This window comes from Balaenoptera musculus, chromosome 18, assembly GCF_009873245.2.
Source record: "Balaenoptera musculus isolate JJ_BM4_2016_0621 chromosome 18, mBalMus1.pri.v3, whole genome shotgun sequence".
Classification (NCBI taxonomy): Eukaryota; Metazoa; Chordata; class Mammalia; order Artiodactyla; family Balaenopteridae; genus Balaenoptera; species Balaenoptera musculus.
In genome coordinates, this window is record NC_045802.1 from 42780109 (window position 1) to 42806388 (window position 26280).

The 26280-nt window shown below is 34.7% G+C and overlaps 1 pseudogene; it reads right to left on the minus strand.

Annotated features, from left to right (window-relative positions):
* Positions 1 to 278: 278 nt before the first annotated feature.
* On the minus strand, positions 279 to 7975 carry LOC118884052 (annotated as a pseudogene).
* Positions 7976 to 26280: the final 18305 nt, after the last annotated feature.

The following is a 26280-nucleotide window of genomic DNA, read 5'->3' on the forward strand; positions in this document are numbered from 1 at the left end:
TGACTAGAAATTTAAAGTTAAATGAGTTGGGGTGGGGTGAGATAATCAGAAGACTGGCATGGGGCCCGCAGGGTACTGGAAGTCTTGACAATGTAGAGTTGGGAAGGGGAGAAACTCTTCCGCTCTGAGGCAAGGCACAGACAATTTGGCAAGGAGAGATGAGGGTGGAACACCAGCTGTCAAGGAACATGTTCAGAGAGGCCAGTTGAAGTGCATGCAATAGGGGACCATTCAGGCAACTTGAGCCATGACACTAGGCATCAGTGAAATTTGAGGCCTCAGGCTGTTTGCAAGTGCTCGTGGTCTACCTGGGAGCTGCTGACACCTGTGAGTCTATCCACACTCTCAGGGCAGTGGCTCAGGATGTCCAGTACTTCACAGGTCATTCTGGCCACTCTCATGGCTCCACTTCCAAGGGATGCCAGCATGACCTTATTGGCTGATGTCAAAGGACCACTGGTCTTTCCTGCCACCTGGGGCACCTTCTCTAGCAGCATCAGCTGAGCAGTCTCCTTGACCAGCTGGAAAGTTACTGCTTTCTTGGCCACCTGCTTAGATTTGGCCTTGGACTCTGGCCTCTAGGGCAAAGGCCTCGGTCTCCTCATGCATCCATACAGAAACATCTTCTGCCTCTCTCTGTGTTATCAGCTGAGAATTATCTGTATTGACTAGGTGTTTCAGGCTTGCAGCGCTGGGCTCCCATTGTCCTCTTGTTTTTTTTTTTTTTCATTAGTGTTAATTTCTTTATTTATTGAAGTATGGTTAATGTACAATATTATATAAGTCACAATATAGTGATTCATGATTTTTAAAGGTTATACTCCATTTATAGTTACTATAAAATATTGGCTATATTCCCTGTGTTGTAAAATACATACTTGCAGCTTATTTTACACATAATAATTTGACCTATTACTCACCTGCCTCTATCCTACCGCTGCCCTCTTCTCTCTCCTCACTGGTAACCACTAGTTTGTTCTCTCTATATATGTCTGCTTCTTTTTTGTTATATACACTAGTTTGTTGTAATTTTTAGATTCCTCGTATAACTGATATCATACAGTATTTGCCTTTCTCTGTCTGACTTATTTCACTTAACATAATGCCCTTCAAGTCCATCCCTGATGTTGCAAAAGGCAACATTTTATTCTTTTTATGGCTGAGTAGTATTCCATTGTGCGCATGAGTGTCTGTGGGTGTGCATGTGTGTATGTGTGTTTGTGTATATATAACATATCTTTTTTTTAACTGGGCTGAAATTTATTTATTGATTGATTTTTTAATATCTTTATTGGAGTATAATAGCTTTACAATCGTGTGTTAGCTTCTGCTTTATAACAAAGTGAATCAGCTATACATATACATATATCCCCATATCTCCTCCCTCTTACGACTCCCTCCCACCCTCCTTATCCCACCCCTCTAGGTGGTCACAAAGCACTGAGCTGATCTCCCTGTGCTATGTGGCTGCTTCCCACTAGCTATCTATTTTACATTTTGTAGTGTATATATGTCCATGCCACTCTCACTTCGTCCCAGCTTACCCTTCCCCCTCCCCGTGTACTCAAGTCCATTCTCAACCTCTGCATCTTTATTCCTGTCCTGCCCCTAGTTCTTCAGAACTTTTTTTTCTTTTTTTTAGATTCCATACATACGTGTTAGCATACGGTGTTTGTTTTTCTCTTTCTGACTTTCTTCACTCTGTATGACAGTCTCTAGGTCCATCCACCTCACTACAAATAACTCAATTTCATTTCTTTTTATGGCTGAGTAATATTCCATTGTATATATGTGCCACATCTTCTTTATCCATTCATCTGTCAATGGACACATAGGTTGCTTCCATGTCCTGGCTGTTGTGAATAGAGCTGCAGTGAACATTGTGGTAGATGACTGTTTTTGAATTATGGTTTTGAAATATGCCCAGTAGTGGTATTGCTGGGTCGTATGGTAGTTCTATTTTTAGTTTTTTAGGAACCTCCATACTGTTCTCCATAGTGGCTGTATCAATTTACATTCCCACCAACAGTGCAAGAGGGTTCCCTTTTCTCCATTGCCTCTCCAGCATTTATTATTCGTAGATTTTTTTATGATGGCCATTCTGACCAGTGTGCAGTGATACCTCATTGTATTTTTGATTTGCATTTCTCTAATGATTAGTGATGTTGAACATCCTTTCAAGTGTTTGTTGGCAATCTGTATATCTTCTTTGGAGAAATGTCTATTTAGGTCTCCTGACCATTTTTGGATAGGGTTGGTTTTTTTTTTGATATTGAGCTGCTGAATGAGCTGCTTGTAAATTTTGGAGATTAATCCTTTATCAGATGCTTCATTTGCAAATATTTTCTCCCATTCTGAGGGCTGTCTTTTCATCTTGTTTATAGTTTCCTTTGCTGTGCAAAAGCTTTTATGTTTCATTAGGCCCCATTTGTTTATTTTTGTTTTTATTTCCATTTCTCTAGGAGGTGGGTCAAAAAGGATCTTGCTGTGATTTATGTGAAAGAGTGTTCTTCCTATGTTTTCCTCTAAGAGTTTTATAGTGTCTGGTCTTACATTTAGGTCTTTAATCCATTTTGAGTTTATTTTAGTGTATGGTGTTAGGAGTGTTCTAATTTCATTCTTTTACAGGTAGCTGTCCAGTTTTCCCAGCACCACTTATTGAAGAGACTGTCTTTTCTCCATTGTATATTCTTACCACCCTTATCAAAAATAAGGTGACCATACGTGCGTGGGTTTTTCTCTGGGCTTTCTATCCTGTTCCATTGATCTATATTTCTGTATTTGTGCCAGTACCATACTGTCTTGATTACTACAGCTTTGTAGCATAGTCTGAAGTCTGGGAGCCTGATTCCTCCAGCTCCATTTTTCTTTCTCAAGATTGTTTTGACTATTCAGTGTCTTTTGTGTTTCCATACAAAGGTGAAAGGTTTTGTTCTAGTTCTGTGAAAAATGCCATTGGTAGTTTGAGAGGGATTGCATTGAATCTGTAGATTGCTTTGGGTAGTATAGCGATTTTCACTATGTTGATTTTTCCCATCCAAGAACATGGTATATCTCTCCATCTATTTGTATCATCTTTAATTTCTTTCATCAATGTCTAATAGTTTTCTGCATACAGGTCATTTGTCTCCTTAGGTAGGATTATTCGTAGATATTTTATTCTTTCTGTTGCAGCGGTAAATGGGAGTGTTTTGTTAATTTCTTTTTCAGATTTTTCATTAGTGTATAGGAATGCAAGAGATTTCTGTGCATTAATTTTGTATCCTGCTACGTTACCAAGTTCATTGATTAGCTCTAGTAGTTTTCTGATAGCACCTTTCGGATTCTCTATGTAGAGTATCATGTCATCTACAAACCATGAGAGCTTTACTTCTTCTTTTCTGATTTGCATTCCTTTTATTTCTTTTTCTTCTTTGATTGCTCTGGCTAAAACTTCCAAAACTATGTTGAACAATTGTGGTGAGAGTTGACAAGCTTCTCTTGTTCATGATCTTAGAGAAATGGTTTCAGTTTTTCACCACTGAGAACGATGTTCACTGTGGGCTTGTCACATATGGCCTTTATTATGTTGAGGTAAGTTCCCTCTATGCCTACTTTCTGGAGGGGTTTTTATCATAAATGGGTGTTGAATTTTGTCTAAAGCTTTTTATTCAGCTATTGAGATTATGATATGGTTTTTCTCCTTCAATTTGTTAATATGCTGTATGACATTGATTGATTTGTGTATATTGAAGAATCCTTGCATTCCTGGGTTAAGCCCCACTTGATCATGCTGCATGATCCTTTTAATGTGTTGTTGAATTCTGTTTGCTAGTAATTTGTTGAGGATTTTTGCATCTATGTTCATCAGTGATATTGGCCTGTAGTTTTCTTTCCTTGTGACATCTTTGTCTGGTTTTGGTATCAGGGTGATGGTGGCCTCATAGAATGAGTTTGGGTGTGTTCCTCCCTCTGCTATATTTTGGAAGAGTTTGAAAAGTATAGGTGTTAGCTTCTCTAAATGTTTGATAAAGTTCGCCTGTGAAGTCATCTGGTCTGGGGCGTTTGTTTGTTGGAAGATTTTTATCACAGTTTCAATTTCGATGCTTGTGATTGGTCTATTTATATTTTCTATTTCTTCCTGGTTCAGTCTCAGAAGGTTTTGCTTTTCCTCGGATTTGTCCATTTCTTCCATGTTGTCCAATTTATTGGCATATAGTTGCTTGTAGTAATCTCTCATGATCCCTTGTATTTCTGCAGTGTCAGTTGTTAGTTTTTCTTTTTCATTTCTAATTCTATTGATTTGAGTCTTCTCTCTATTTTTCTTGCTGAGTCTGGCTAATGGTTTATCAATTTTCTTTATCTTCTCAAAGATCCAGCTTTCAGTTTTATTTATCTTTCCTATTGTTTTCTTCATTTCTTTTTCATTTATCTCTGATCTGATCTTTATGATTTCTTTCCTTCTGCTAACTTTGGGGTTTTTTTGTTCTTTTTTCTCTAATTGCTTTCGGTGTAAAGTTAGGTTGTTTATTTCAGATATTTCCTGTTTCTTGAGGTAGCATTGTATTGCTATAAACTTCCCTCATAGAACCTCTTTTGCTGCATCCCATAGGTTTTGCATCATCGTGTTTTCATTGTTATTTGTTTCTAGGTATTTTTTGATTTCCTCTTTGATTTCTTCAGTGATCCCTTGGTTATTTAGTAGTGTATTGTTTAGCCTCAATATGCTTATATTTTTGAAACATTTTTTACTGTAATTAATATCTAGTCTCACAGCATTGTGGTCGGAAAAGATACCTGATATGATTTCAGTTTTCTTAAATTTACCAAGGCTTGATTTGTGACCCAAAATATGATCTATCCTGGAGAATGTTCTATGTGCACTTGAGAAGAAAGTTTATTCTGTTGGTTTTAGATTGCATGTCCTATAAACATCAGTTAAGTCCATCTTGTTTAATGTATCATTTAAAGCTTGTGTTTCCTTATTTATTTTCGTTTTGGATGATCTTTCCAATGGTGAAATTGGGATGTTAAAGTCCCCTACTATGATTGTGTTACTGCCATTTCCCCTTTTATGGCTGTTAGCATTTGCCTTATGTATTGAGGTGTTCCTATGGTGCATAAATATTTACAATGTTATATCTTCTTCTTGGATCGATCCCTTGATCATTATGTAGTGTCCTTCTTTGTCTTGTGTAATAGTCTTTATTTTAAAGTCTATTTTTTCTGATATGAGAATGCTTCTCCAGCTTTCTTTTGATTTCCATTTGCATGGAATATCTTTTTCCATCCCCTCACTTTCAGTCTGTATGTGTCCCTAGGTCTGAAGTGGGTCTCTTGTAGACAGCATATATACAGCTCTTGTTTTTGCATCCATTCAGCCAGTCTATGTCTTTTGGTTGGAGCATTTAATCCATTTACATTTAAGGTATTTATTGATATGTATGTTCCTCTTACCATTTTCTTAATTGTTTTGGGTTTGTTATTGTAGGTCTTTTCCTTCTCTTGTGTTTCTTGCCTAGAGAAGTTCCTTTAGCATTTGTTGTAAAGCTTGTTTGGTGGTGCTGAATTCTCTCAGCTTTTGCTTGTCTGTAAAAGTTTTAATTTCTCCGTTGAATCTGAATGAGATCCTTTCTGAGTAGAGTAATCTTGGTTTTTCCCTTTCATCACTTTAATTATTTCCTGCCACTCCCTTCTGGCTTGCAGAGTTTCTGCTGAAAGATCAGCTATTAACCTTATGAGGATTCCCTTGTATGTTATTTGTTGTTTTTTCCTTGCTGCTTTTAATATTTTTTCTTTGTATTTAATTTTTGATAGTTTGATTAATATGTGTCTTGGCATGTTTCTCCTTGGATTTATCCTGTGTAGGAATCTTTGCATTTCTGGACTTGATTGACTATTTCTTTTCCCATATTAGGGAAGTTTTCAGCTATAATCTCTTCAAATATTTTCTCAGTCCCTTTCTTTTTCTCTTCTTCCTCTGGGAAGAGAAATAATTTGAATGTTGTTTCATTTAATGTGTCCCAGAGATATCTGAGACTGTCCTCAATTCTTTTCATTCTTTTTTCTTTATTCTGCTCTGTGGTAGTTTTTTCCCCTATTTTATCTTCCAGGTCACTTTTCCATTCTTCTGCCTCAGTTATACTGCTATTGATTCCTTCTAAGAGTTTTAAATTTCATTTATTGTGTTGTTCATCATTGTTTGTTTGTTCTTTAGTTCTTCTAGGTCCTTGTTAAACGTTTCTTATATTTTCTCCATTCTATTTCCAAAATTTTGGCTCATCTTTACTATCATTACTCTGAATTCTTTTTCAGGTAGACTGCCTATTTCCTCTTCATTTGTTTGGTCTCATGGGTTTTTGCCTTGCTCTTTCATTTGCTGTGTGTTTCTCTGTCTTCTCATTTTGCTTAACTTTCTGTGTTTGTGTTCTCCTTTTCACAGGCTGCTGGCTCGTAGTTCCTGTTGTTTTCCGTGTCTGCCCCCAGTTGTTAAAGTTGGTTCAGTGGGTTGTGTAGACTTCCTGGTGGAGGGTACTGGTGCCTGTGTTCTGGTGGATGAGGCTGGATCTTGTATTTCTAGTGGGCAGGACCACGTCTGGTGGTGTGTTTTGGGGTGTCCATGACCTCATTATGATTTTAGTCAGCCTCTCTGCTAATGGGTGAGTTTGTGTTCCTGTCTTGCTAGTTGTTTGGCATAGGATGCCCAGCATTGTAGCTTGCTGGTCATTGTGTGTAGCTGGGTCTTAACATTGAGATTGAGATTTCTGGGAGTGCTTTCACCATTAGATATTATGTGGAGCTGGGAGGTCTCTGGTGGACAAATGTCCTGAACTCGGGTTTCCCACATCAGAGGCACAGGCCTGACACCTGGCTGGGGCACCAAGACCCTGTCAGCACACAGCCAGGTGAGTGGGGTGTTTCTTGTCTTTTGGGAAGTCTGAAGTCTTCTGCTAGCGTTCAGTAGGTGTTCTGTAGGAGTTGTTCCACATGTAGATGTATTTCTGATGTATCTGTGGGGAGGAAGGTGATCTCCACATCTTACTTCTCCATCATCTTGAAGGTCTCCCTCACCACATCTTCTTTATTCATCTGTTGATGGACACTTACGTTGCTTCCATATTTTTGGCTATTGTAAATAATGCTGCTAAGAACACTGGGGTGCATGTATCTTTTTGAAATAGTATTTTTGGTTTTTTTGGATATGTACCCAGGAGTGGAATTGCTGGATCATATGGTAGTTCTATTTTTAGTTTTTTAAGAAACCTCCATACTCTTTTCCACAGTGGCTGCACCAATTTACATTCCCACCAAGTGTGTACAAAGGTTCCTTTTTCTCCCCTATTTGGCCAACATTTCATTTCTTATTTGTGTTCTGTCATCATTTGAATTAGCTTCACCAGGTCAATTTCTTTTATCCTATTTGAGCTAACTGGAAGTTTACTTTTTCATTCAAAGACTTTAACTAAGATTCTAGAAAGCATCTTCTGATATCGATTTCTTCCCTGCTTCCTACCCTTTTTTCAGTGTATAGGCCTCTTGTTACAAAAATACATCGTGAATTGAAAACAATATAAGGGAATCAATAAAGCACTTAAATGGGGGAAAAAACCCACACAAATATATTCTGAACTCGAATCTCTAGCTCTAGCAAGGCCCTTTCCTGCTCCTGCACTGCCCCCTGCTGGGCTGCTCCATCACCTGCACCTGTGCCTCCTGCTCCTCCAGCTGCTGCTTAGTCTAGGCCACGTGAAGCTGATTGGCCAGGTCACCCTGTGGTCAGAGGGTGTTGACCTAGATGTCATACTTGGCCTTCTTCAGCTAGTTGTCCCTCTGCAACTTGGCCATCTCAATCTCACTCAAGTACTGAGCAGACACATTTTTCTGCCTGGTTTGGCCTTCGGACCCCAGTATCTCTTTGCTTCCCTTCCTCAATCTGAGCATCTTTCTGGACTTGTGCTGTTCGAGCCTTCACTGAGGAGTGCAAATAGCTGATCATCATGAATGTCCTTCAGGGTGTAGCTAACCACACTGATAAGTCTTACAGAATTCACAAAAAAATGGTTGTTGTTATTACAATAAAAAGTTTAAAGTCTTATTCTTCTCATTGAAAGGTCTGTGTTCCAGTGAATAAATCCCCCTTTAAACATGAGTTTCTTAGTTTTTCTATTACCCTGAAACAGAAACAGTTTAATTTAACTGATTTCAAATTTTTCCATTAATATGTTTTCCTTTTTAATTCAATCAAGGTGATTTTTGTATGATAGCTCAGCATATTACTGTTTAATTTAGTGAACTGAATACTCTTTATACTTCTTTTGGGGTGCTCAATTATGTTATTATATTTTGGACATTCTGTGTGATTGATAAACAGCCACATTTTTAGTATTCTTTGTTTCAGTTTAGTGTATGAGAAAAACCTTCCCCAATAACATGATCGGATCCTCATATTCTCTCTACACCTTGATGTAAAATAACCACACATTCCAGAATGAAGAGCCTCCTGTTCCTCCTCTCTCTGCACTCATCTTGTACAGAGAAAAGCTATAATTTCTGACAATGTATAATAGTAGATTTGAAGGGGCCAGGATAGGTCATTAATTGATAACTACAATGAGCTTTTGTACATAAGTAACACAACTTGATAAAAATCTAGGAGTAAATTACTCCAAGCTAAAACACAGAAGTCAAAAAGTACATGAAATTAGTCAATGAGAGAGGAAGAGTATTCTTTTAAGTTTATTGATCACATATGTAGAGGCTACAGTATATATCTTAGAAATAGTACTTCAGAGGTAATTAATATAAAATATTGTTCTCTTGTTCATTATTATCTTTGAGGTTTAAAAATTTTTCCTTGGAACAATAAGTGGTGAGATGTCAACAGATACATTTTCTATGCAACATTTTTATCCACTAACTATATTAGAAATACATAATTTATATATATATATATTACAGTATCTGCTGAAGTGGCCTATATTACTAAAACAAACAGACAAAAACCATGAGTAAGTTCTACAAGTCTAGAATGAAATACTAAGATGTAATATGTAATTGACTTTCCTGTACATATATTTACTAATGGAACAGGTAAAAATTTTTGGTAATTAACTAAAATGATGAAAGCCCTTAAGGGCATTTATTTAAATCAAGAAATTTAAAGTGTATTACTGTATTATGATTTCTCTGGTCTCTGTTATCTGAATGTCTATTGATTAAATAACCTGATCATTTAATAAGTATTATTTTGCCCTTTTAGTGACACGTAAAATAGCCACATGTGCTATTTGCTAACACAGAGATGATGTTACTCTGAATAAATACCCACAAAGATAACCAGGAACAGAATTCAGGCAAACAAAATTTATCTCCCTATGATAATAATTATGCTCTCATAATTTGCAATAGCCCAAGGCCACCTTTTGATAACATGCTGAAATAATCCACTTAAGAATTCCCAAATTAGCCTACAAATCAACTTTTAACAAAAAACCTGCCATCATAATGGATCAGATAATAGCCCACACCGGGACTTTTGTATGCCCCACTTTCAGTCAGAACACATGTATTAAACTTTTCCTGTTGCAAGGAAGATGCTGTGAATTTAATTAAGGACCAGGGTATTACAACACAGCAATGTGTTTCAATTCTAATCTAATATGATTTATTTCCAAAAAAAGCTGGACATTTGGTCTAGTCGTTGATTAGATTGGATCAAGTGGGAAGGTATTTTAATTACTCATTGTTTGATTTGCCTCCTTTCTTGGTGGTCAAAAAGGAATAACTATAATATTAATGATAATAAGTAATAATAATACAATATGGCTACCTTAGAAAAAATAATTTAGTATATATTTCAATATTGTTCTTACATTTTATACAGTGAGAAACTAAAAACAAAATGCATTAGAGGCAATAATATTTGAAATAAATAAGAAAAAATAAGAATATATCATTATCTCTTATTAAGAATCAAATGCTAGAATTAAGATAATTAGAATATAAACCCTTATATTTAATAAGACTTTTAGGTAAAATATTCCTGTGAATAATGTTTTCTAATTAAAATAATGTGTATAATATATATTATTATTAGGGAAATCTATATTTACAATCAAATAAGATAAAAAATGTATTGCCTTTCTTTGAATAGCAGCAACTCAGGTTTTTTTTAATCTAAACACTTTGCTGTTACATATTTTCATCATAAAAAAAAAAAACTACAGAAAAAAAACCAAAAAAAAAAAAATTAAAAAGCAAAAACCAAAGCACATGCACAAAAAAGCCCACCTCAGTTGTTTACTTTTATTATGCACCATGCATTGTGTCATTAATAACCATCTAATGCTTGGCCGGGCAGCCATGTTGGTCAAAATTTTAAACATATACCTTCAGTATGTGGATGTTTTTAGGCTCAGTGAAAGACACATTTTTTTACAAGAATGATTTAATGGGAAAATAAGATTTCTGTGTTCCCTTTTTTTCCTAAAATTTTTTCAATTTAAGATGTGTATCTGTAACCTATACAGTTTATGTCGTTACATATTTATTTTATACACAAGTATGCTATTGAGCTCTAACAAGAGATTCTAATGACTTCTAATTTCCTCTACATGAAAAAAGTCTAATAAACTATGCTTTGAAATATTTCCCAGTTTCGTGAAATAAAGTTTCTGAAAGCCAATCGGTGCTTCTACCTAAAATAACTAGAAAAGCCAACAAAATACAGATCTGACCTGTTTGAAGGAGACAGAAATCTAACAGTGCAGATCAAAATGAGATGTGCAAAGGCATAGAGCAGGAGAAATCTTGGAATAGTGACCTGGGTGCTATAGCTGCTTCTACTCTAAGAGAATTTCCTAATTCTCATTAAATCAGGAGGTTGAAGATCCAGATCATAGCCCAGAGGGTAGTACTGTGATTGGACAAAGATGCCGCAAGAATTTCTGGTGAAGATTTGGGGATTTCAAAGACATAACTATTTCTCTCTTAATACATTTGCTAAAGCCTAAAGTTGCTTGAAATCATGACTAAAAACATTAGCAAAATGTCACTGACAAGCAAACAGGATATTTTTGAAAGCTTCATTAGGCATATACTAGAGTTAAAAAAAACACTAGAGCAATGGTGCACAAAATATAAGAGGATTATAGTTGAAAACCCTGGAAACCCAAAGACAAATCAAAGGTAAACCTAGATTTATAAGGATTGCAATCCAGACTCAATTCAAGACAGCCCATAATTAATGAGACTAGTAACCACTCTACTTTCCTAAAAGAAGGAAATGTTAATCATTTCCAAAGGAAGATAACAGTATCTGAAAATTCTAAAGACTTTTTTTTTCCCAAATGTTACCATCGTCAAACTTTTCTAGGCTCACGTATATACACACACATAAGCATAGAAACATCATGGACCATTTGACTGGAAATGAAAGACAAAAAAAATAGAATTATACTCACAGATGATTCAAGTATTGGGGTTACCTAACAAGGACCTAGAATAATTCTGATTAATATGTTCTAGAATATATAAAAATATGAAAAATAGAAAAATGCATAGATAATTTAACAGGAATCTATAAAGTGAATTTTTAAAACTCTAGATGTTCTAGAACATACAAAATCGAGAACTGTAAAATGAATTTAATAGTAGATTATATACAGCAAAAAATAAAGAGAGAGACAGAGTGGTGAATTGGAAGATAGGTCAATTGAAAGTGTCCAAATGGAAGCACAGACAATAGAAAAAGAAAGAGAGAGAGACAGAAACCATTTTTTCTTGCAAAATATAATCTGCTACTCTTCAGCTAAATTTCTGTTAACAGGTGTTTTATTTCCTCATCCAACTCTCAATTTAACTGATACTTGGGGGTAATAAGGGATCTCATAGATCTGTACAACAGTTTTGTTTTTTGTCCAATTGCCTCCAGTGGAATGTCTATATTAATATAAAGACATAACCCAATGAATTGCTTTGAGGCACGATACTTTGTTCTAAATGCTTACTTCTTTTGTTAGGTGTTATTTTGGTCAGAGGATAAGCAGCACCTCATGCAGAGCTGTATCTTCTCAGTTAGGATCCATTTGCAGCCACTTCAGGCTACTGTTAACTATTTCCTGATTCATCTTTACATCATTTCTTTATTATTTCTGAACAGAATTTTACTGCATCAGCATCTTTAGTTTATGGCTAAGCCCACAAACTTATATAGCCCAAGCTCCACTGTGCCTACTCATTTCATATAGCCAAATAGCGACCTCCAAGGATCAGAAGGAAATCCACCTTTGAATTCTAAACCCCAACTGAATAAGCAACAGTTTTTTTCTTTCCTGGGGTTGGAAGAAGCTACATGATCAAATTTAATTCCCCTCACATATTCTGCACAGTAATTTCTGTGATTGGATTCCCTTTGAAGTGTTGTTTTAATTTATCCAACTAAGGAGGGTTCATTTGCTTGGCCATAAGAAATAATTCTTTGGTCATGTCACATGCTCTTAAATATTCAAATATCACCTCCTGGGGACAAGATTTAAGTTTGCCTGTACAGCCACATATACTTCCCTAATTCTGCCTATTCAAAGTCTTATTCTTCAACTTCTGTAGTCAAATGGTGGTAGATTACCAATTTAAATATGGAAACGAGATTTGGAAGCTTCCATTGTTAAACTAGCTTGTTTTGTTTAATAAACATAAGTTTTAGACCATTCCGCCAACAAGTTAATGAAGTCCTCTGGGGCTCTATTGGTTCCAAAAGGCGAGCTACAACCACCTCATGGATAAAATATGTCCCCCTAAAAATCATCATTAATGATATATTTGTATATTATTATAATATATCCCTAATTGTGTTGCTTGCACTGCAATTGTCTGCAAGTCTCTCAGAAACCCCTTTTTGCTCTGAAACTTTCACAGATTCAGATTTATTTCTGGTAACTTTTGTGTAGATGTTAACAAGATCCTCATGTGATATATATGTGTCTACCAAAATCCAAAAAGTCTCCTATAGTGTTGTAGCACTTTATTGTTAGAAGAATGAAGTAAAACAGTTTGTACACTGTATTGTTTATGGAATGTCTTCTGTGACCCATGCTCAAGCTATTCTTAATAATTTAACAAATTAATCTGGTCCTGTATTTTAGATGGTATAATTAACCATTAGTCATGTATCCCACTGCATATTGTACAGATGTTATAACAATTAGTCATATACTTTATTCTATTTCCCAAAATTTCTTGGCTATCTTTTCTGAAAAAGGTAATGCTATATTATAATCAATGTAGTTAATCAACTTACTTTTGATGGAAATCAAGTCTATGCCTCATTTCATCAGGTCATTAACAGTATACTGGAAAATTCAGACACCCTATGAGAAGAGCAGTGAATAATCTCCTCAGATGTTTCCACCAAAAATCAATCAATCAATCGAGAGATAAAGTAAAAAAATAATGAAAGAAAGAAAGAGAGAGAGAGAGAGGGACAGACAGGGCAAAGCAAGGAAAGAAAGGAAAAAAAAATTTAAAAAAAGGAATATGTGCTTGGCTTTCTTCAAAATTGAGATAGAACATAAAAGGAAACCTTAGCCAACTCTACAACATCCTAACAGTCAATTTTATACTTTAGCTTGTCATCATAGCAGGCAGCAGATGCTATTAGAGAAACTATGTAATTCAAGTCATAAGAGTGAGCATTTACTTTTCAGGAACTATCTAGTTTTCCTAGAGGGCAGTGGGAACTCTTGTAAGTGGAGATATTTTGAATCTAGTATGCCTACTTCTGTTATTCTTCTTTGAATACAAAATTTCTGCTTTCAAAAATTCCAAAAAGTTTTTTATTTAGCACAATAATAAAACAAAGTTTAGACTTGCCCAATATCCAACTATAAGTATTCAATGATGATTTATTGCATTTATGGTCTCATTCATTCCAATTGTGTCTTCTGGTACTGGTGACGTTACCACACTATGGTACAGGATAATATATATTTTCACCATAACATTGGTGACAGCTGCCATAGTATGAATTTACATTCCAGATTTCAGTTTTAACCATGTGATCATATCCCCTTGTCTTCCAGTATATGGTGTATCAATATCTATTCCCACAAAAAGTTTTCTTCTCTACCCAGCCTGTTTAACTTTAATTATAGTATACAATCTTTGAGCCCTTGCTGGAGATTTAATGAAATTATATTGATCCTCAAATCATATCTTTCATCCTCTATTACTACCACATTGAAAGATTAAGTTTCTTCAGTACCCTGTTCTGATATCTTGGTGTGTTTTGTGTGTGTGTGTGTGTGTGTGTGTGTTTCTCCTTTAATGTGCTTGAATTTAAATGTATCTGAGATGAGATAAAGGGAACATATTTGGCAGGTTCTTTTAGCTGCTGTGCTGCCTGCCAGGGGTTGGTTTTCCTCCATCCAGATGGCAATAATGTGCCACTAGCTTTTTGTAGCAATCACATAATCTCCTTTTTAATTATTTCATTATTGATTAAATATATATTGCCCCTCAATTTAGCATTCTTATTTCCATTATCATTATTTTTGCAGCAACCATTCTTCTTTTAAATGACTCAAACATCGTTAATACCCTTAAAGACCATGTTTTCATAGTAAATAGCATGTTGGCCCAGGTTCTAGTATGGTCTCTTGCTCTCTTAAAAGGAGAGTTGAATAAAGGTCCATGCATGGGGTGATGGCTACTGATATCACAGCTTCTACCACTGGTTAGATCAGAGGCATATCATTTGTCTTGCTTCATTACTCATCACTGCACATTCCATCTTATGTAATTGGTAGCTACAACTGTGTTACTATTGTAACAAATTACCAAAACTTAGTGTCTTAAAAATATGCTTATTATCTTACAGTTCTGAAGTCAGAAAAGCAAAATGGGGTTTATTTGGCCAAATTCAAGATATCAGTAGAGCTATACAGTAAGTCCCTTACATACAAACCTTCAGGTTGTGAACTTGCAAAGATGTGAACATGCGTTCATATGTCCAATCACGTAAGTTAGTTCACGTGTCTAGTGTACTTGTCACATGTGTGCATCCTCTACAAGTCATTGTGCTTTTGTATACTTTGCTGTAATGTACTGTACTGTATAGAGTACAGTAATACAGTATCTTTATTTCAAGCCCAGGATGTCTGGAAGCAAGCATAAAAACAGCGGTGATATAGCTGATACTGCTAAGAAGCGCCAAGCAGTGACGATGGAAACAAAAGTGAAAATAATTGAGAGAGTGGAGCCATGCAAAAAGATAGCTTGCCCTCTGTCTCCTATTGCTGATGATCCTTCAGCTCTACTATCTCCCACCTCCTCTCCCTCCTCCAGTCAGTAACTCTTCTCGCCTGCTCACTCAATGCCAATCCCTGTATGCCAGCTGTTGTACTGGACTACTGTATTTTTCAAGGTACTGTACTGTAAGATTATAAATGTTTTCTTTATTTTTTGTGTTTGTTTTTTATGTATTATTTGTGTGAAAAGTATTATAAACCTATTACAGTATGTACTATTTAGCCAATTATTTTAGTTGGGTACCTAGGCTAACTTTGCTGGACTTATGAACAAATTGAACTTACGAACATGCTCTCGGAATGGAACTCATTCGTATGTAGGGGACTTACTGTACTCCTTCAGGATGCTCTAGGGGAGAATCTATTTACTTCCCTTTTCCAGCACTGGAAGCTACCTGCATTCCTTAGCTCATAGCCACTTCACTCCAATTGACATCTGCTTCTATCATCATATTTCTTTCTCTGATTCTGACCCCCTTGACTTCCTCTAATAAAAACCCTGTGATGACATTATTTCCACTCAGATAATTCAGGAAAATCTCAAGGTTCTAAACTTAATCTGCAGATGCTTTTGCCATACAAGGTAACATATCCACAGATTTAGGAAACTATAGAAAAGGCATCTTGTGGGGGAGGAATGTTATTTTTCTTGTCACAGTTTCAAATATGTCTCAACCTTCTCTTTGTTTGATTTTGTTTACTTTCCCTTCCATGGCAGTGGATGTATTACCACTTAAGAGACTGGAAGCACCAAAAAATAATATCTCAGAGCCATTTTCTACTTTTTATGTCCCCCTTTATTTGCAATCTACCTGCAATGCCCATTCTGCTTTTTAAGGAGCAGTGGTCATAGGTTTGGATGGGCAATCAGATTCATGAGAGTAAATAGGCTTCTCTCCATATCAAGTGTACTTAGCTAAAAGCTAAGAATATCAATATTCTCTGAGGGTGAGGTAACCAACATAGAATAGCTAAAGTCTAAGACCTGTAGTGGCTATTTCCAAAGGCCCAGATATCCTACAGTCTAGATGTGTGTAATTATGAGAGATTAACATAACTTGAGGAAGAGGTCCGCTCAAAGAAGCCATGGTTTCCTTTCAGCGATTTTCCTTAGCAGCTCACATTATTCCCTCAAGGCTATGTTACTAGCTAGTTGCAAAATTCTCAAGGGATACATAATAATGTCCATTTTCTAGTGCAGCTGCATCTCACCATATCCAGTTATTCATTACTTGATAAACAACATTGACAATGAGATACAGATGCTAATTCAGTACATAGCCCTGGGCTGGATTCTCATTTATCATTGAGCCAATACAATCAAATTCCTAATAGTTCTCTGAGTTGATGTTTTAAGATAGATTTAGTCAAGAATTGACTCCTCAGGTATCCTTGATGTTGGAGGAAAGACTACCAAAACAGTTATACCCTTTCCTTCTAGTATCTTTCAGCAGATTTTGGAAATGTGTGTTCATTATCATTTCAAATATTGGCTTTCTGTATTCTCTCTCCTCACATTCTTGAATTTCAATTACCCATGTTTTAGACTTTCACTGATTTCCACAATTCTCTAGTCTCCTCTCTCTCTCTCCCATCTTACATGTTCTACATTAAAAAAATATTCTAAATATTTTATTGAAGTTAGTTGATTTACAATGTTGTGTTAATTTCTGCTGTACAGCAAGGTGATTCAGTTATATATATATATATATATATATATAATTTATTAATTTATGTATTTATTTATTGTTTTTCATATTCTTTTCCATTATGGTTTATCACAGGATATTGAATATAGTTCCCTGTGCTACACAGTATGACCTTGTTGTTTATCTATCCTATATATACTAGTTTGCATCTGCTAACCCCAAACTCCCACTCCATCCTTCCCCCACAGCCCCTTATAAGTTCTACTTTTGCTGTTACTGACACTCCTTTCACTGAGGGGTGGGGTCTATATCCCCCTCAACTGAATCTGAGGTTGGCCTTGTGGATTGCTTAGAACAGCGGTCCCCATCTTTTTTGGCACCAGGGACCGGTTTTGTGGAAGACAATTTTTCCACAGACTGATGTTTCAGGCACCTGTTTTCACCCACCTGCTGCTCATCTCCTGCTGTGCGGCCTGGCTCCTAACAGGCCGTGGACCACTACTTGTCTGCAGCCCCGGTGGTTGGCGACCCCTGGTTTAGACCCTTGGAGTATGGCAAAAGGGATACTCTGTGGCTTTTGAGGACAAATCATAAAAAGTACATAGATTCTACCTTCCTCACTTTAAAGATATTTGTCCTGGGAACCCAACCACCATCCTATGAGGAAGAAAACTTGGGGAGTCTACATGTATAGGCCCAGGTGGTAAGTTAACAAGGTTCTTCCCACTGTCAGCCAGCATCTTCCTTCAAACATGTCAGTTAGAGAGCCTTCAGATGATTTCAGCCTCCAGGCTTGGAGTCCTCCCTCTCAGGCCTCAGATATCATGGAGCAGTGATAAACGATCTCCATTATGGCCTTTCTGAATTCTTAACCAGTGTTATTCAGGAGCATAATAGATAACTGTTTTATGCTGAAATTTGCTCACATTCTTGAGGTAAACTTTGAAGTAATTTGCTACACAGCCATAGTAACTAGAATAGGAGATGGTAAGAGAATGAAGGGCTGGCTGCCTCAACTGGGTGAATGTGTACTTCATCTGAATGTGAGGAATGGTGAATAGCAAATTCTTTGGAAAGGTGTCATAAGTGTTGGTGGGAGTGGGAGACTGTGTTGGGGGAATCATGGGATCATAAAATTTTCTCTGTCTCCTACATCACAAAATATTTGCCATTACCTTGGCAGATCCAATTACACCAGGAGAGAGACTGCACTTATTATCCAGCAGAAGAAGACTTTTTCTCAGGACACTATTTTAATTTCTCAGAATAAAACAAGAGTAGGCTGAAGAGTGACCTTCCTTCAGAGCTTAAACTAGAATTGATGATATGTGCATCCAACTTCCTAGTGGTAAAGGCAATCACATTATATTTTAATTTCCTAATACTACTCCTTCCAGAAGCCAAACCAAAAAGAAAACTCTGGTAGGTCTATTCCTGAAAATTGCCCTGTGGATAGCCAGTACAGATGGCTTAATCAGAGACTCTCATTCAGAATGCCAAGTCTGTATAATGATAGGTAAAATATAGAAAATTAGGGGAAGTTGTCAGAGAAAGTAAGGAAGCCCATAAATGGAGAATGATGCTGAGAAAGGATACCATCACTCTCTTCAAAGAGCTCATATCGGAATAAGAGAGTATTCAGAGTTGTTTCTCTCAGTTGTGGTGCCAATTCATGGCCAGTTCTCAAAGACACCCCTGATTTGTTATCCTTTTAGAAGAATTGAATGGATTCAAGCTATGAAATTTACCCAACAAGTATATTTTGATGATTTGAAGGAAAGACATCAGACTGTGTCCAGCGATATTCTGCTTGAATATAGCAGTGTAAAAATTTTCATTTAGGTTACATTTTTATTATTTTTATAATTTTGGTTCTTATTCAGCCTGGAGATAAATCTTCCCTCTAAGCTTGACTGGATTTACTCTGAATGGCAGATGACATCTGATGCATGTGTTGCTGTGAATCAGAATGACATTCTGTTCAGACAATTTTACAGGTATGAAGGACAACACATTTTCTGGGCGACATAATTCTAATAGGCAAATACATTATACTTAAATTGCTTCAATGCCACAAGTATTCAATGGACACAGCACTTGTAGAGGCTTAATCAACATGCGCCCCGATTCATAAGAGGGCCTTAGGGATCTTGGGAACTAGGCTGAATGTATGGATCCAAAGGACGATTTATTATCTAGAGGTTTGGGCACAATGATGATGACAAGGTAAGTCCAGGAAGGAGACCTTAATGTCATTCACTTCTAGAAAATTGAACATGTTTGGTAGTTAACCTAGTAAGCTGATAAAGCTAAATGCAACTATTTCAAATCTAATAAGGCATTAATCTCATTGAAAATCTTGGAGAGGGTGTATATCTTCATTAAAAAAAGATTTTTTTTTAACAAGCATGTTAACTTCAACATGCTCTGATGTGTTTAAAAGACATGGCTGGGAGGGCTGGAGGCTCAGGATAATAAGGTCAATGTTGGGGAATCCTATGGTCTTATGATCTTATCTATCATTAGATAATGCAAAATCATCACTACCATTGTTTTATTTACTGCTACATATTCTTGGCCACTGTGCCTGGAACTTCTATTTTCTCTGATACAGTTATTTGGAACAGCCAGATTAAGGAACAACATGTTGACTCCATTTAAGGTAGGTGAGTGACTTTGGAAACATGCATCAAAGAAAACATTGTCTTTGTAGCTTGGTTATAGTTATATTCCAGATAAGATGGAACTTAGAGTTTACAGAGCAGTGATCTCTAAGGTTTCTAAGTTAGGAAAAATAGAGTATATGGCAAAGAATATTTTTGCTTAGTTTTTTTCTCCAAGAAGAAATAAAACAATTAAATTAATAGTAACTAATATGTGGTATGTTAATCATTATATTAATACTTATTCAACAGCTCTATAGGGTAACAAAATTATTTATGGTCCAAATGTATAGTCAAATAAGAATATAAGTCTAGAGAATATGATCCTCCAGAAAAACATATATTTTAAATAGTTCACTTAAAATTCAAACTGATATATTATACACAGAGACTAATAATAGAAGGAGGAAGAAATAAATTTAGCTTTGGGAAAGTAACACACAGTTAAATGCTTCTATCAACATCTGCAGAAATTTGCAAATAATAGTAGGTAAAATTTTATGAAAAATAGACCAGTTAGTAAAGGAATATCAGAAATCTCATCAGGGATATCTTTAATGTGTTTGAGGCTAAAATTCTAATTCTGTAGACTTTTTTTCCTTTAAGAATTGTTTTTAACTGTCTGGATAAACTATAGCAAAGATAGCAAGGATTGGGGTGGAGGTAAACTGGAAAAAATGGATTGAAAGAAGGTTCTAAGATCTTTATTCTAGTTTCAGATGCGAGAAGATTTTGCCCATGTTTGTATACATTGTATAACCTTTACTCATGGAATTACTCAGGGCTGACCTAAATCTACTTTATCCAAGATAAGGGAAACTTTGAACAAAGACTATATGCAAATCCAGCCATTGTTAATTACTTGTTGATATTTTTTACTGAGTAATGCGTAACTGGGAAGGATGAGATGCAGCTTGCCTGGTGAAAGGAAGCAAGTCACAGTTCCCCAAGTGGGCTATGTGACTAAGCCAAAAGGATCTTATGTGGATGGGTTTCTGGAGCTGAGATTGTCTACCAACACTCAGTATTGTAAACACCCACATCCAATATGGAAAGACTGGGACGTCAGACGCTATGCATGGGAGTCAGAAGATCGTTTCTGTGCTGTTACTGAACATTCTTTGATGTTTCCTCTTTTGTATCTTTTCTTAAAGCTCAGTAAATGTGGTGTCAGATGAAACTATTGTTTTTTTGAATTGTATAGTCAAGCTGCATTGAATACTACTGCTGTTAATATAGCAGAATGGGCTGTGTGATCAATCCATGGAATAAAGATTGTCTACCAGTCATAAATCAAATAATTACAAAAATATAAAGACATTATAGCAAGACAACCAGAAATCAAGACACCATCTTAAAACAACTCAGAAAAAAATATATGCATCACTGTCAAAGGAGATGTGACATGGCTGACAGCAGAGTTTTCAAGAATATCGACATTTATTTCAAGTAACATAGATCATCTACAAAAAGTGATTATATTTGCTAGTCCATAAAGCAAGTACCAACAAATTTCACCATATTATAATTATTCACAGTATGATATCTGACCAAATTGACCATAGACTGGTCAATAAACCAGTCTCAACAAGGTTCAAAACACTGAAATCATGCAGAACATTATATATTGTCATATAATTTCAAAAAGAAAAGTAACAGCTGATATTTTAGTCATTTACTTAAATTGATATGGGGGAATACTTTGTCATGATGGAAATATTCTTAAACTAGATTGCAGGGACATTTGTGTACTATGTATATAAACTCAAATCTTATAGCTATAAGGACATTTTTCAGGTCAGTTAAGCCCTCAATTCCCCAAACATGGTTTTACTCTGAGTTCATTAAGTGTTGAAACTTAAATTTACCTACAATGTGATTTTAAATATGTAAGTATCTAGAGTGGATAGAATACTTTATTGATAAATAAAATGTAGTATCATTTAGAAATATTGATGACATAAACAAGCAGAGTTTTTTCCAGAATTAGTAATATGCTTAATAGTTTTACATGTCTTATTATAATGGATGATATCAATCATTTAAATTGAAATAATTGCCATTATTTGAGTACATTTAGTTAAATTTAGAAATAATTATTGTCCTTTTAACTTTTTATTATGGAATTTTTTTCTTTCAAACTTAATAATAGAATAAGAGAGAAAAGTCAGTAAGATCATTTTTAAGAATAAGAATTATTCAGAATGATGCAACATGAGAATGATTCCAAAGGAAAATTCTACTTTGAAAAAGTATAGATTTAGCAAAAGGGATCTGCAAAATTTCAAATAATTTTGAGAATAGGCAATCAAAAGAGAATCTTAGAAAATAAAGAAATTATTCCTGTAGATTAGCCGTCTCTGGGTGTTCGGATAGTAATATGGGTTTAGAGAAAAAAGATAGGGAGGAACAGCAGAGTTGATGCTATTTTAGAGCAAGTGTGACAGTTTTTCAATTCTCTAGGGACTCTTGCCAGAGACAAAAAATATAGCAAACCCCAGCTACACATCAACAACTTTAACAATTATTACCAATTCGACAGTTTTTTTTTTCATTTGTATTCACCTACACATTTATGTATTTAGTTTTATATATATATATATATTATATATATATATATATTATATATATATATAGTGTATCATTCATTCATTTGCCTATTTCATTTAATTACCTTATTTAGTTAGGTCATCTATTTGTTTTTGTTGGAGTATTTACAAAATATATCAGCAGGATAATATTCAATAGGCTAAGACAAAGTCTCTGAAAGGTAAGAGCTTTTGTTTAAACATACACTCTGTGCCATTATCATACACAAAATTACTAAAATAATTTGTTAATATCATCAATATCCAGTTCATAATCACAGGATACGAGAAAGAAGTCTACATATTAAAATTAAATTATATATATATTAAATCATTTTTATTTTCTAATAATCCCTCTTCTTTTATTTTCCAAAGCCATTAATTATTGAAGAATCAGGCCATTGATATTGTAAAAGTCCCCACTTTATTAATAATAGGCTAATTAAAAAGTAAAATTTTTTGAAAGATGTAAACATCCATTATACAACGTATATCTAATGATGTCACAGAGCTTTAAAATACTAAAATTATAACAAAAGAATCTACTGAATTTTAGTACAGAATATTTTATAAAGTAGCAATAATGCACTAATAGCCTCTGAGGTATATCAAGGAGCAAAAAGAAGCTCACGTGTAAAACTAAGCTACTGAGATTCAACTATTTGCAGTTATTGTCATCACCCAACCAGATAAGAAATAATTGTCAACACTGCCAAAATTTAAAAATATTATATGAATTAATAAGGGAAACATATTGCTAGCATTCACAAAGAAAGGATTATTAGTTACTTTTACTGTACAAATTCTGTTTAAATTCAATATAAAAATGAGATTAACAAAAGCAGGGAAATTAGAAGATTTCACATAACATTGGAGGTAATATTTAGAAGATCTGTAGAATTCTAATTATGACAATATAAAATGTCAGCTTCATGCTAAATATTTATATAAATTAGGAGTCCTTCAAGTGTTCTGAAAATATTGAACTTTTCCTTGTATAAAGAAGTAGAAATATTTTAAGAATATATCTTAGTACCTAACTATTTTATGGACTTTAAACAGGGTAGCCATATATTTTATTGTCCAAATCAAGATAAACTATCATTTTATAAAGTTTTATAAGATGACCATATGGTTTGTTATCTAGTGATTGATTGTGGAAGGGAATATTCCCTTAGATTTAAGAAAAAACTATAAATTATATTCTTAATTTGTTTTCAGTCTTTTAAATTGAGCTAAATCTTCACATTCCTAAATTAACCATTTTAACAAGAACAATTCAGTGTCACTTAATACACTCAAAATGGTGTGTAACTACCATTTCTACCTAATCCCAAAACAGTTTTATCATCTCAAAAGGAAACCCTATACCCATTAAGCACTTAATCACCAGCCCCTTCCTCCAGCCCCCAGAGGTCACCATTTGAACACGTGGAAATAACATGAATTCTTGTAGAAATTATTTCCTAACATAAGAAATGTTTGAAAGAATATTATACATTTAAAATAATTATATGATAACAAGGAAAATAAGAATTTTGCAAACTGTGTAAATGATACCACATAATGATATGCATTATGATCCTTAACAAGGTGAGAAAACTCTAAGAATTTTGCCTCAGTTTTATAAAAATGTACCATTAGGTGATAAATGATTTAGGTAAGCATCCACATTAACGTATTTGTTATAAACTTATTAATTGGAATATATATGTATATGTATATCTATAAATATGCTATAATTTACCAATTGTTTTCATTAGTATTCTCTAACTTGATGTCCACAGTAATCATCTGTGGTAGTTGTGACGCTTTCATTTTTGATATCAAAAGTTTATTCTGGGATATAATATTCCAGAATAGGAATAAGGAATATTCCTTATTCCAAGGGCACACATATAGGGGGTGGTGAAATAGGGACTAAATTCTAGATACCCTGCCTTAAATTTAGTGATCTTTGACTACAGTATATTATACTTAGTGTGTGCATATGTAGTATATACTTGTGTGTGTTTTCCAGCAGTTTAAACTGGAAAGTTAAGCTTCATATGCATATTGATGCATATGAAATATGCAAATAACTACAACAAATGCATCAGTACAGGGAGCTCCCTAAGTTATCACCTCACCACTTTGTGAAATACTTGAAAAATAATGAAAATCTGGATCATTATTTTGTGTCACAGTGTTATATTCAAATGTTTCCTTTAAAATTCATATGGAATTTCTGAAAAAAAAAAGTTGAAAAGAGTTAACGCTTAGCGGGTATGAAATTGTTAGAATTTACTTCTTAAACATATAATCCAGTAAAAAAACATGTCCTTAGAGAAATGACCTTAGGATGGCCAAAGTCCAAAGCAAGGAGAATAGTATATGTGGATGGGCACTGGAGTGGAATGACCGGGGAAACTGAAAGCAATTTTGGGACTCAACAGAGTCATCTATACTTGTCATAATCAATTCCTCTTATTAATTTCATCTCTAAATCTTCTCTCATTCAGATTTCACAATAATACCATTGAAATTGCAACTCTAAAAATCACAAATGATCTCCATGTTGCTAAGTCCAATAATCAGTTTTAGCCCTTGTGTCCTCATCTTGATTTAACTATTAGCCATATATGAACAGGGTGGCCAGAAGGGTCTTTTTAGAAATCTTAATTATATAATGTAACTTATTGCTTAATTTCTTGCAATGGCTTTACATTTTACTGAGAGTAGTAAACAAAACTATATTAGGCCCTACATAATTTAGCCCATGTTTACCATTCTGCTCTCATTTCCTAATACTTTCTTCCCTTGTTCACTCAATTCCAGACACAGTACACTCTGTTTTACCTTGAATGGAGCAGGCATACCCTATAAAAAGTGTTGAACTTGGTGACCCCTTAGTCTGGAACACACTTCCCGTATGTATCTGCATGGCTGATCTCTCACTTCCTTCAGTCTTTGCTGGGTTTTAATATTCTCTACAGGACCTTCCCCAGTCACAGAATTTAAAAGGACACCCTGTTTCTTAACCATCAATATTATTTATTACCTTTTTCAGATGAGTTTTTTTTCCGTGGTACTTGTCACCACCTAACATTTTCTGCATTTTACTCACTTGTGTATTGTCTGTCTCTCTCTGCTAGAATGTGATCATCATGAAGACAAGGATAAGTCTTCAATATGCAGTGCTCTATCCCCAGAACCTGTAACTATTTTGACATAGAATATGCATCAATTTATCTTAATTAAATAATGAATAAACTGGGCCTGTGCACAAGGAGTGAAGAAAGAAAGAAAACAACATAAAAGCCATCTGCTACAATCATAATCTTGTCTAGAATTGATCCATTGCTCAACGAGAATTTTTAATATCTTCTTTTGAATTAATTGCCTAAAAATATAACTAAAAAGTAGTGAATTTTCTTACATGAAAGTGTCTCATAATAAATCATAAAGGTGTTTTAAACAATGACAATGTCAGTAGAAAATCATTAACTTTACTAATGAAAAAATGTAAAACTAGTTTGGATGATTCAGCTTATTTCTTAAATCTCACAATTTCATAGACATCATGCAGCATGATGTTAAATAAAGCGTAATAACACTTCTACTATATCAAAATAAAAGCAGTAATAATCACAAATATAGAATTTTGGACAATGGCATAAATATATGATAATGGCATTGTCTTCCCTCCTGTTATCTTCTCACACAAAGCCTTAAAAACAAATAAAGCTTAAGAGAATTATTAATATTTTCATTATTCCTATGAAGTCATTTTCAATAATTGACATATAATTAGATTTTTATGAATTAATTTTAAATGCATAACTTTTTGTGGGTGAAGTCCTGAGGGCCACATTACCTGGGTGGTCATTTTTATTACAGTGTAAAATTTCATTTCTTTACTGAATATCTGTATATTCCAGGAACTCCTCTGGGTGCTATGTAAACAATTATATACAAAGTAGCTATGTTTGCCTTTTTTTTTTTTTTTTTGCCAGTCTAAAATTTACAAAGTACTAGAGAAAATAAATTAATGAAAAAAAATATGCAATTATTAGTTGAGCCAAAATACAGAGTGTTATAAAAGAGAAATATGCAG